Below are 11,317 nucleotides of genomic sequence, written 5' to 3'. Positions count from 1 at the left end.
CACACACACACACACACACACACACACACACACACACACACACACACGCTACTGTGAGTTTTGGAGGTGGCAGACCATTGCTGTGTTGTTTATCTCTGTTCATGTAAATAGTTAACAAATATTTATTGAGTAGTTTTAAAGTGTTTCGTAAATGGTAGGAGTTAGGCAAATGTTAGTAGTTATTTACAGTCATAATAAACTTGTAAACAAAAGAATTGACATCCCCCTAGGGAAAAAGAAAATTAAAATGATGATTTAATTCAATCATTTATTTATTCAACAAATAACACCTACTGTGTGTTGACACTATGCTAAGCCCTGATGGATCAGTGATAGGCCAAAAATGTACAGACCTTGTCTCATGAAGCTTAAAGCTTAGTCAGACGTTAATCATGTAAATATGAAATTACAGCTGTTACAAATGCTGCAAAGGAATGATATAGAGAATCTCAAGTGTCTCTGAGAGATTTCTTCTGGCCAGGAAAAAATTCCCAAAGGAAGCTCAAGTACGAAGTGAAGGAGTTAACTTAGGTGAAGAAGGACAAGAAGAGCTTTCGGCAGAAGGAACTTTTGTTTATAGAGGCCCCATGGCGGGAGGGACAACAGCAAGTGTGAAGGACTGAAAAAGGCCGATGGGACTGCAGTTTGGGGTGGGGGTAGGGGTGCCAGGAGTCTGGAGAGGAAGCAGGCCTTGCATGGCGTTGGAGGCTGTCCATTGTACAGCAGCGGCAGCTGAGTTGGGGTGGTTAAGCACATCAATTCTGATTGCTGAGAAACATTGGGAACCAATCTGAGTGCCTACCAGCTCAGTGGCAGGCTTGGACACTGATCTAGCCACGGAGGCAGTGAGGCTGCAAAACTGCAGTCCCTCAGGGCTCCCAGCAGGGGCAGCTGTCTGGCTCAGTCTCCCCTCCACCATTGGTATGGCCCAAGTGCTGTTGCTCCAAAGCCCCGGCTCAGTCATGGCCATAACACAAATCCTACCAGCATGACTGGAACCAGTTGGATTTTTTCCCAAGGAGTTTTCCCAGAAACTGAGGAGCAGAGAGAAATGTAAGAATATTAAAATTAGTCAAACTGATATGTTATGGATTTACCGTATTCACTTTAGCAGTTTGCCTCACAGTGCTGCTGTCTCAGAAAATCTTACTTTTGAACTTAAGCTCGTCTGCATCCTGGTTCCTTCCCTCTCCTCCCTTTGGACAAGGGTCCCAGGCCCAGAGTCCTGCTAAGGCATGTTAAGTGGTTCTCGTCTTGTGCCTCTGTCAGTAGGTCTGCCCGAGAGGTTTTCATATCGTTAGCGGGAATCCTGGCAGAAAGGAATTCAGAGTCTGAGGAAACAAGCTTTGATTCCCAGTCGTGAGTCTCAGAAGACAGGGTTTGGCTCCCAGCTGTGCCATTTGTTAGCTCTCTGTGGCCTTGGGAAAGTAGCCTAAGATTTTAGCCTTAGATTCTTCATCTGCAGAGTGGGATGGTGATTGACCTACCTCACACCATTGCTGCGTGTATTCAGTGAGAAAATTAAACGAGAAAAACCAGCGAGTGCTGTGCCTAATACTTACTAGGTGCTCAGTGTGTAGTAAGGGTTGTTTTTGAGTGTTGTTAATTATACCAGGCTTTTCCCCGTGAACTAGCAAAATAAGATAATGGATAGAATTTTCTGGATATTCAGTTTTTACCCTCTACAATCTTATTAAACTAGTGTGATCATTGAGAAAGACCCGAACTAATGAACCTAAGGTAAATGAATTAAGGTGGAGCAAAAAAACACCCAACCTATCACCTTAGTTTTATCACTTTTTTTTAAGAACCCACATTTATTCAGAGTTTCATTTAATGTTTCTAGCATATTACTTTAACAATATAATTTTGTATATTTTAACATATATTCTTTGTATATGTATATTAAAATACATAAAATAGTAATATTTTAATAACATTAATTATTACTAATAGTGGCTGGTGTTTATTAAATGCCTTTTTTGAGATACGCATTACATGAGACTTAAATTACTAAATCTTTAACAACTATGAAAGTAGTATAGACCCATTTCACAGATGATAAAACAGAAATTTGGATTGCTTGAGTAATTTACTAAAGTTGCCCCCCTTTGGAAGTATCCTAGCACTTCAATTTATAGATGAGGATGCTGTGAGGTCTGAAGGAGAATGGAGCTTGGCTGGGTCACAGGTTCCTCCCAGCACTTTTCCAGGCTTAGGGAGATGTTTTGTAGCTCAAGGGAGAACCATTTCAATCTGCCTTACTAGGACTGTACAAGGTTCCTGAAGATTAATGTCAAATCTAGATCCCTAATCTGTCCTGCTCTCAACTCTGCTCTTCATCGACAGCGCCCCTCCCCACCCCCCAACCCTGCATTCCTGCCAGCCAAGCCTGACTCCCCTCCATCCCAGGAACCGCCATTCTAGTCAGACTTGGCTTCTCTGGTCCTAAACATGCAGCTTACTTCTTCCTACCTGTTCGCCTTTGTAATGCTTTCAACTCCGCCCACGTTCTTTTGTTTAGATCCTATTCATAGTTTATTGCCCCCTTCGAGCCCTTTCTCTTCCAGAAAGCTCACCTTCCGTAGTAGTTACAGCTGCTGTTTATTAGACACCCACTCTGTGCGTGTGCATGAGGCAGAGTATCAGATACTGTCTATGTGTTATCTTCATTTTTTGCTGCAGTATTGCAGAACAGATTGTGCTGTGACCATTCTCCACCTGGGCTTCCTTGGGGACTCAGATGGTAAAGAATCGGCCTGCAGTGCAGGAGGCCCAGGTTCGATCCCTGGGGTCGGAATGATCCCCTGAAGAAGGGAATGGCAAACTACTCCAGTATCCTTCCCCGAAGAAACCCATGGAGAGAGGAGCTTGACGGGCTACAGTCCATGGGGGTCACAAAGAGTCGGACATGACTGAGCGTTTAATACCCTGCAACTCATCAGGACTAGAGCTGTGATTTAAACCAAGTCCCACATGAATGCAAAGTGTATGCTTTTCTCATTGCAGTTAACTGCTTGTTGTAGCCCATGATGATCTTTCTTAGCAAAATTCCCAAAGCCTCAAAGTCTGAGCCAGATGGTATCATGTTGAGTCTTCACCTCCTTGTCTTTCTCCACAGTTGCTTCATGTGTGTGTCTCCTCACCCAGGCCATGCTGTCCCAGCCAGGTGGACAGCACGTCTTCCTGCCTCCACCATAGCTACTCACGCAAGGCTGATTGGGCACTCAGAAAGCACACAGTACAGATGGAGTCTGGCCAGTTGATTGGTTGAATGAAACCTTGTTTATTCTCCAGAGTCTCCCCAGCAGGGTCCAGCAGCTGGGCAGACTGACTGGTCTCCAGGATCTTCCATTCATGTGGATGGGAGGCCCAGGAAGGCTGCATAAGAATCCCTCTCTGAGGCTGAACTCAGTCTTCCATCTCAATGCCCTTTTGTTTGTGGGGATAGCGCCCAGGCCTTCTGGGAAGTCTGTGTATTTGACTGGCCTTTGCAGATAGTGGGCAGGACCAAATGTAAAGCACACACAGTTGGAGGAGTCCCATGGAATCCCCAGGGGTCAGAGTTCAGCAGACAGAACAGTATCCTTCCCAGGGCCATCTGGGACTCAGGTATAGCCCGTGATGGGTCAGACAGAACCCAAGGTACTGTTGTCTTCAGCCTCACTTCCTCTCCAGTGTTCTTGTCTCCTCTTCAGGTTCTCTGATGGGCCCCATCCAGCCCACAGTTGGGCTCCTCTAGGCATGAGGCATACTCTGTCTCCTGAGTAATAAGCGTACTCTGATTGAGTAAACATTTACTCATTCACTTATTCTTTTTCCTTTTGAGATACAATTCCCACATCATAAAATTCATCTTTTTAAAGGATACAGTGTGGTGGCTTTTTAATATAGTCATGAAATTATGCAGCCATCACTGTGTCTTAATTCCAGAACATTGTCATCACTACCTCCCCCCCCCCCAAAACCTAGTCCCCTCAGCATTCGCTCCCCATTCCCCCCTCTCCCGGCCTCTGGCAACTACTAATTGACTTTCTTTCCCCCTGGATTTCCCTGTACGGGTATTTCATATCAATGGACTCGTACAATATTTGTCCTGTTATGACTGGCTTCTTTCACTTAATATGTTTTCAAGGTTCACCTCTGTTGTAGCATGTGTTCCCTGGTGGCTCAGAGAATAAAGCATCTGCCTGCCATGCGGGAGACCTGGGTTCGATCCCTGGGTTGGGAAGATCCCCTGGAGAAGGAAATGGCAACCCACTCCAGTATTCTTGCCTGGAGAATCCCATGGACAGAGGATCCTGGCGGGCTGCAGTCCACGGGGTCACAAAGAGTCGGACACGACTGAGCAAGTTCACTCTGTTGTAGCATGTACAGTACTTTGTTCCTTTTTGTGACTGAACAGTATTCCATGTATAGATATATTACATTTTATTTACACATTCATCAGTTGATGAACATTTGTGTTTTCATTTTTCAGCCATTATGAATAACACTGCTACAAACACGTGTGTACAAATTTTTGTGTGAATGTATGTTTTTATATCTCTTGGCCAGATACCTAGAAATAGAACTGCTAGGTCATGTGGTAACTCTATGTTTAACATTTTGAGAAATGGTCAGACTGTTTTCCAAAGTAGCTATACCATACATTCTCACCAGCAATATAACACATGAGGCTTCTGATTTCTCCACACCTTTGCCGACACCTATTGCTGTCTTTTTTATTAGAGCTGTTGTGTGAAGTGATACCTCTTAGTGGTTTTGGTTTGTATTTCCTTGATGGCTAATGATGAACATCTTTTCATGAGTTTTTTTTGGGTCATTTGTACATTTTCTTTGACATTTATTTATTCTTAAGGCCCATTATGAGCAGTATGCCCCATTCAGCATTGAATCATGATGTATCGTGATGACCTTTGCCTTTCAAAGAACGTTCAGTCTGGTAAGAGAATTGTAATTAGTACATACAGAATGTTAAGTGTCTATAGACAAGAGGGGCATTCAGTCTGGGCCTGGAGATGTTAGTATTTGGATATAAGGAGCTGGGTAGAAAGACATTCTGGGCAGTTGGAGTAATGTAAGCATAAGCACTCTGTATGGAGGAGGAAACGGCAACCCTCTCCAGTGCTCTTGCCTGAAAAATTCCATGGACAGAGGAGCCTGGCAGGCTGTATGGGGCTGCAGAGGGTCAGACATGACTGAGTGACAGAGCACACTGGCACTTTGTTATTAGAAAAATACTTTATGTTGTGATGAATTCCGAGGTAATATTATGAAAGCACCTGGCATAGCGCTCGACATGGTGGGCTGCTGTTAGGTAGTTAGCTCTCTCTACAGCTTGCCTCTTTGGTCCTTGTTCTGTCCTCTAAGACTACACAGCTCCCTTTACCTGTTCCAGACTTTTGAATATTAATAGCTCCAAGCCAAATAAATCTTGGTTCTCCAAACTGTGGTTTCAAGTCTTCTCTCATCCTAGTCATTTTGTAATGAAATGGCCACAAAGTTTTTGGTGCCCTATTTGAATTCTGGTGTGGTGTGACTATCATTGTGTAGAGCAGGGCAGTGATCCCCTTTTTAGAGATTTTATGAGTCTGTTAACATGGCCTGAGTTTGCATTAGCTTTCTCGGCAGATGCATTATACTCTGAGAGTCTGTTAAGCTTGTCTGCAGAGAACTAGGACTTCCTATACTTCTAAAACCTACTGATTAGGTTTGTTTGCCAAGGTTGTTTTAACCTAAAGTCAAGACCACTTTACAGTGTTGCATTGCCACGCAGCTGTGAAAGTGGTGGTGGTAATATGGAGACTACCATGAAGGGATCTGGCCTTTCTCATCTTCAGTCTAAGAGAAGGGGTCCCTTCCAAGGGAGAAGGTTCTAGACAGCAGAACTAATCCGAGTATCTCCATTCATCATTTTAACTTCCTTTCTACGTAAGGTTTTTCCTTTTTTTAAAAAATCATTTTCTGTCAGCTGATTGTTGTTCAGTCGCTCAGTCATGTCCAGCTCTTTGCAACCTCATGGACTGCAGCATGCCAGGCTTCCCTGTCCTTCACCAGCCCCTGGAGCTTGCTCAAACTCATGTCCATCGAGTTGGTGATGCCATCCAGCCATCTCATCCTCTGTCATCCCCTTCTTCTGCCTTCAGTCTTTCCCAGCGTCAGGGTCTTTTCACCAGGGTCAGCTGATTAGTCCCATCAGATATTTGTGCTGATCCCAGGCTAAGTGTGTGGGAAAAGAGAAGTTGGGATATATACCCTGGAAGGCAGTGTGGTTCAATAGAGAGAGGGTGGGCTCCAGCCCAGGCTGCCACTTACTGAGCATGTGATCTTAAGCAAGTCAGTTACCCTCTCTCTTTATGACTCCTTCTCTAATCACAGGACCAGATGAGATTATAAATGTCAAGTGCCTGGTGCGTAGTAGGCTGCTCTAGAAACACGAGCTCTTTTGAACACCACAGTTTAAGAGTTTTGAAAGACTGGAAGAGCCAAGCATGTTGTGTGGTCAGTGACCCTCTACAAACAGCTTTCAGAGCACTGTGATCCTTAAAACACTTACTTATGCTCCATTTCCCCACCACCAGTTCAGACCAGGAGCTCCTTGTGGGCAGGATCCATGTCTGATTCAACTGTACCCTCAGTGCTCAACACAGAGCCTGACTTGGAGAAGAGCCTACTTTGTTACTGGGACAAACCTGAATTAATGAAGGCCAAATTTTGTTCCCATCTAGAGGGCCAGATACTGTGGTTGGCTTTGCACAGTCCATTTTTTACTGAAAATCTCATAGGGTTCTGGAGCTTAGCAGTAGTAGCTCAAGTGCCAACCCAATTTTAGAAATTTGGGCTACTTCTGTGTCTCACTGCCATAGGATAACAGGCTTCCTGGCAACACCCAGCTGCCCTCTGTGGCAGCCTACAGGCCTGCTGTGGTGCCAGTAGGTGGCACTCATGGCCCTTTCCCACACTTAGCTGCCTAGACAGTCCTTGCCTTCTTGTCACCAGGGCAGCTGCTGAGTGGGACATAACTTAGAGCCCTGAATAGAGGTACCCAGATAGGGGTGCCCTGGACCACCTCCTCCCCTTTCTGGCCTTATATTGTTGGATTTGTGTTTTATTGAGTCCCTGCCATGGCACACACTGCTTGGGGAAGCAGAGCTGTCTCCCATAGAAGAGCCCAGGAGTGCATTAAGGGAGTCTGTGCTTTTGTCCATCCTTTCTGGCACAGCTCATGCCTCTGCCTCCAAGAAGTCATGCCTGTGGCTCTTGCTCTGCACTACACTTACATGGTGCTTGCTTGTATTTTAGCTGTTTGCGAGGTAACTGTGCAGTGAATACCTTGAAGGCAAAAACACTGTAGAATTCATCAGAGTCCTCAGTATCCTGCTTAGAGTCCTATAATAACCAGTCTCATGAAAAGTTTGTGCAGTGAATAGTTGAATAATAGTGGTTCCTCAAAAAATTGTTATCCCAATTGAAGAAGTCTACAGACAAACTAGCCTTATTCTGCAAAAATGTGTGTATCATGAATATATATTGAAGAAAGTTTGAGGAACTGTTCTAGATGAAAGAAAACTGAAGGCACAGGCAATGTGTGATTCCAGTTTTGATCCTGGCTTATATCTGAGTCTGGGGTGAAGGGTTGACTGCTCTAAAGCATATTGTTAGGATAATTGAGGAAATTTGAATGGGTTGTATATTAGATAAAAATATTTTGTCAATGGTAAAATGCACCAAATTTAATCATTATTGGTTAGTGCTTTGTAAGAGAATGTTCTCGTACTCTTACATAAAGGGGTATGATGTCTGAAACGAATTCTCACGTGGTCTAGGAAAAAACAGAAAGAAAAGGAGTGAGGCAAAATGTAGTGAGAATCTGAGTGAAGGATATACCTGAGTTTTGTGTATGTGTGTGCATGCTATTTTTTAACTGCTGTGTGAGTTTGAAATAATTTCAAAATAAAAAGTTTAAAAAAATAATTATGCACTTTAAATGTGTGCCAAGTTCCTGCTAGAAACTATAAGAAAGATGGGACAAAGGATGGTACCCCCCAGCTTTGGCTTTTATTTTTTTAATCCAGCAGTATTCAGTGAAGTTCTGATACAGCTCCTCCGCTGTGTGCCTTTGAACACATGGAACAGTGGTAATGATGATAGCTAACACTAGAAGTGCGCGTACAGTTTTGGTTACCTCAGTTACCAGGTTGATAAGGTAGGATGGCTGAGGTTCAGAGGTTAACGTGACCTGCCCACAGTCACACAGTCTGGAAGAGACAGGTGCGGGCTTACGTCCATATCAGGCTGTTCCAAGGCTGGTGCTTTCTGAGCCTCTGTATGTATATCTATAAAAAGAAAGGATTGGGTAGACTGATCTTAGCACATCCTTCTTTACATTCAGAAACTGAAAAACTGTATACGATAGGAAGTTAACTGATTATGAAGCATGCAGGTATGTTACGCAGTGCACCTTACTTGTAATTGCTGCATAAGTGCCAGTCCTCCCCTCTCACTGCCCACCCACTGCCCTCTGGAGTAGTCCAGATATGGCAGTGCTGGGATGGGCCGCCTCACCAGGAATGAGAGCATCTGGAGAGATTCCTAGGGGCAAGGCCCTGAGGCGCCCTTGAAAGAGAGTGTTCGGTTCAAGGACTGATAGCAAAAGATGCCAGAGAAGCCCCATGTCTGTGGAGTTTGTAGCGCTGAGAACTGCCTGGAATTGCCTAACCCTGGCTGGGTTCTGAGAGCAGCCTTTCCTGCCTCGCCCCACCCCTCCCGGCCCAGGGCAACCTTGTTGATAAGGCACAGATGGAGGCTTGTGAGGATTCTAGCCCCAGGCACCTTGCCTCTCCACAGACAGCAGGGCCTGGTGCTGTTATTACTGTAAACAGGACCTTCTGCGAGGCTCCAGCCAGGGCCCTGTTGCCCAGATAGCAATCATGATTGAGTCTGCATGGCTCACTGCTTCCAGGCCTCTGGTGCAGGTGGGACAGGGCTCCCCACCCTTCAGGCCTCTCCCCAGCTGCAGCTGAGGGCAGTTCATGTGGAGGGTCTTGAAACCAGTTGGAACAATGCAAGCGGTTCAGTGGCCGCTTTGTATTGATTGGTCATAAAGAAGGAAGAAAAACCAAGTGGTACCTCCCTCCCCTGAGTAGAAGAGCTAGCTGATCAAGCTGGAATAACTCAAAACTATCCTGTATCCCTGTCTGGCACTCCCTCCCTCCCGCCAATAAACAGCAAACCTGAGGAGTTCTTTCTTTGGAAGTCATGCTGGTGCCCGTGACTGCTAGGAGTTCACTTCCCAACTTCTTTGATGCTGTACATATTTTGAATCCTAGAATTTTAGTTCTGGCAGGGACTTGAGAAATCATTTAATTCAGTTCCCTTATTTTACCACAGAGAAAAGTGAGGCCCAAAGAGACAGATTTGTCCAGGTCACACAGCTAGTTGTTGGGAGAGCCATGACTGAAACCCATGGCCTCCAGCCCCAGGCCTGTGTCTAAGTATCCTCAGCCCTGAGAGTGAGAAGCCACACCTACACCTTCCACATATATGCAGGAGCCCGAGTTCTTGGGAAAAGACAGGCATATGAGTATAGGGGAGAGATCTGTGTAGACATTTTGTAGAATGCCACAGGCATTCATTTGTCCAGCCTCTGAGCCACCGTGCCAGCGCCAGGAGTCAAGACACAAGGCGTTTCTAGGGGGTCATGCTGACTACTGGGAATGTGGGACAGGGACACTGACGGCTGTAGATACGGGCTAGCATAAGCCATGGCTTTCTTAGGGAAGGCTTCTGGGAAGAAGAAGGGGCAGGTCTTTCTTTTTCTTTTTTAAAGTGATTTCTTTTTTCAAATGATTTTTTTTTTATTGGAGTATAGTTGGTTTACAATGTGTAGTTTCTGCTGTACAGCGAAGTGAGTCAGATGTACATATACATGTTTTTTCAGATTGCTTTCCCTACAGGCCACTACAGAATACTGAATAGTGTTCCCTGTGCTATGTGATAGGCCCTTATTAGTTATCTATTTTATATATAGTGTGTGTGTGTGTCAGTCTCAAGCTCCCAATTTAGTCCTCTCCTACTGCCTTTCCCCCTTAGTAGCCATAAGTTTGTTTTCGACATCTGTGACTTGATTTCTGTTTTGGTTTTTTTTTCCGGTTGTGCTGGGTCCTTATTGCTGCGGGGCTGGTTTCTCTGGTCGCAGTGAGCAGGGGCTGCCTTGTCGTTGCGGTGGCTAGTCCTGCTGCGAGGCACAGGCTCTAGGTGTGCGGGTTTCAGTGGTTGCCACCCTGCAGCGTGGGGGCTCCAGGGTTGCAGCTCTCGGGCTCTAGAGTGCAGGCTTGATAGTTGTAGTGCACAGGCTTAGTAGTCACGAGGCAGGTGGGATCTTCCTGGACCAGGGATCAAACCCTTGTCTCCTGCATTGGCAGGCGGATTTTTTAACCACTGAGCCACTAGGGAAACCCCTGATTTCTGCTTTGTAAAAAGGTTCATTTGTATCTTTTTTTTTTTTTTAGATTCCACATGTAAGTGATATTACATATTTATCTTTCTCTGTCTGACTTGCTTCACTGAGTATAACAGTCTCTAGGTCCAAAGTTTTTCTTTTCCTAAGAAAGTTTTTTTCTTTTTAAGTAGTAATAGTATGTTCATTGTTATAAAAAATACAGCAACAAAACTAACAATTGAGAAGCATTCACAGTAGGAAGTGAAAGTTTGACTCCCTTCCGCACCTGAGGTAACCGCTGCTGCCTGTTTGTCCAGAGCCTTCAGGACTCTCCTGAAGATAGATGGGAGAGCTACTACTTCCCCCCGCCCCCCGCCTTGGTTCGTTACTCTCCTGTGGAAATCATCAGCTTTGCGGCTGCTGTTGTTGTTCAGTCGCCCAGTCGTGTCCGACTCTGTGACCCCATGGACTGCAGCACAACAAGCCTCCCCGTCCCTCACCATCTCCCAGAGTTGGCCCAAGTTCATGTTCATTGCATCGGTGATGCCATCCAGCCATCTTATCCTCTGATGCCCTCTTCTCCTTCTGCCCTTAATCATTCCCATCATCAGGGACTTTTCCAATGAGTCAGCAGTTCACATCAGATGACCAAAATACTGGAGCTTCAGCTTCAGCATCAGTTCTTCCAGTGAATATTCATTGTTGATTTCCCTTAAGATTGACTGGTTTGATCTCTTTGCTGTCCAAGGGACTCTCAAGAGTCTTCTCCAGCACCACAGTTTTAAGGCATCAATTCTTTGGTGCTCTGTGTTCTTTATGGTCCAGCTCTCACCATCGTACATGACCACTGGGAAGACCATAGCCTTGACTCTA

General features: G+C 45.2%; 1 protein-coding gene across 1 annotated transcript in view; it reads left to right on the top strand.

The window, feature by feature from the left end:
• CLPB (caseinolytic mitochondrial matrix peptidase chaperone subunit B) overlaps nt 1-11,317 on the top strand; it is a 142,943-nt gene that overhangs the window by 15,289 nt on the left and 116,337 nt on the right. The window lies entirely within an intron of this gene.

Source organism: Oryx dammah, unplaced genomic scaffold (assembly GCF_014754425.2).
Source record: "Oryx dammah isolate SB20612 unplaced genomic scaffold, SCBI_Odam_1.1 HiC_scaffold_17, whole genome shotgun sequence".
Taxonomy (NCBI): Eukaryota; Metazoa; Chordata; class Mammalia; order Artiodactyla; family Bovidae; genus Oryx; species Oryx dammah.
Note: the sequence above shows the minus strand (reverse complement) of the source record. Positions and strands in the feature narration are given on the sequence as shown.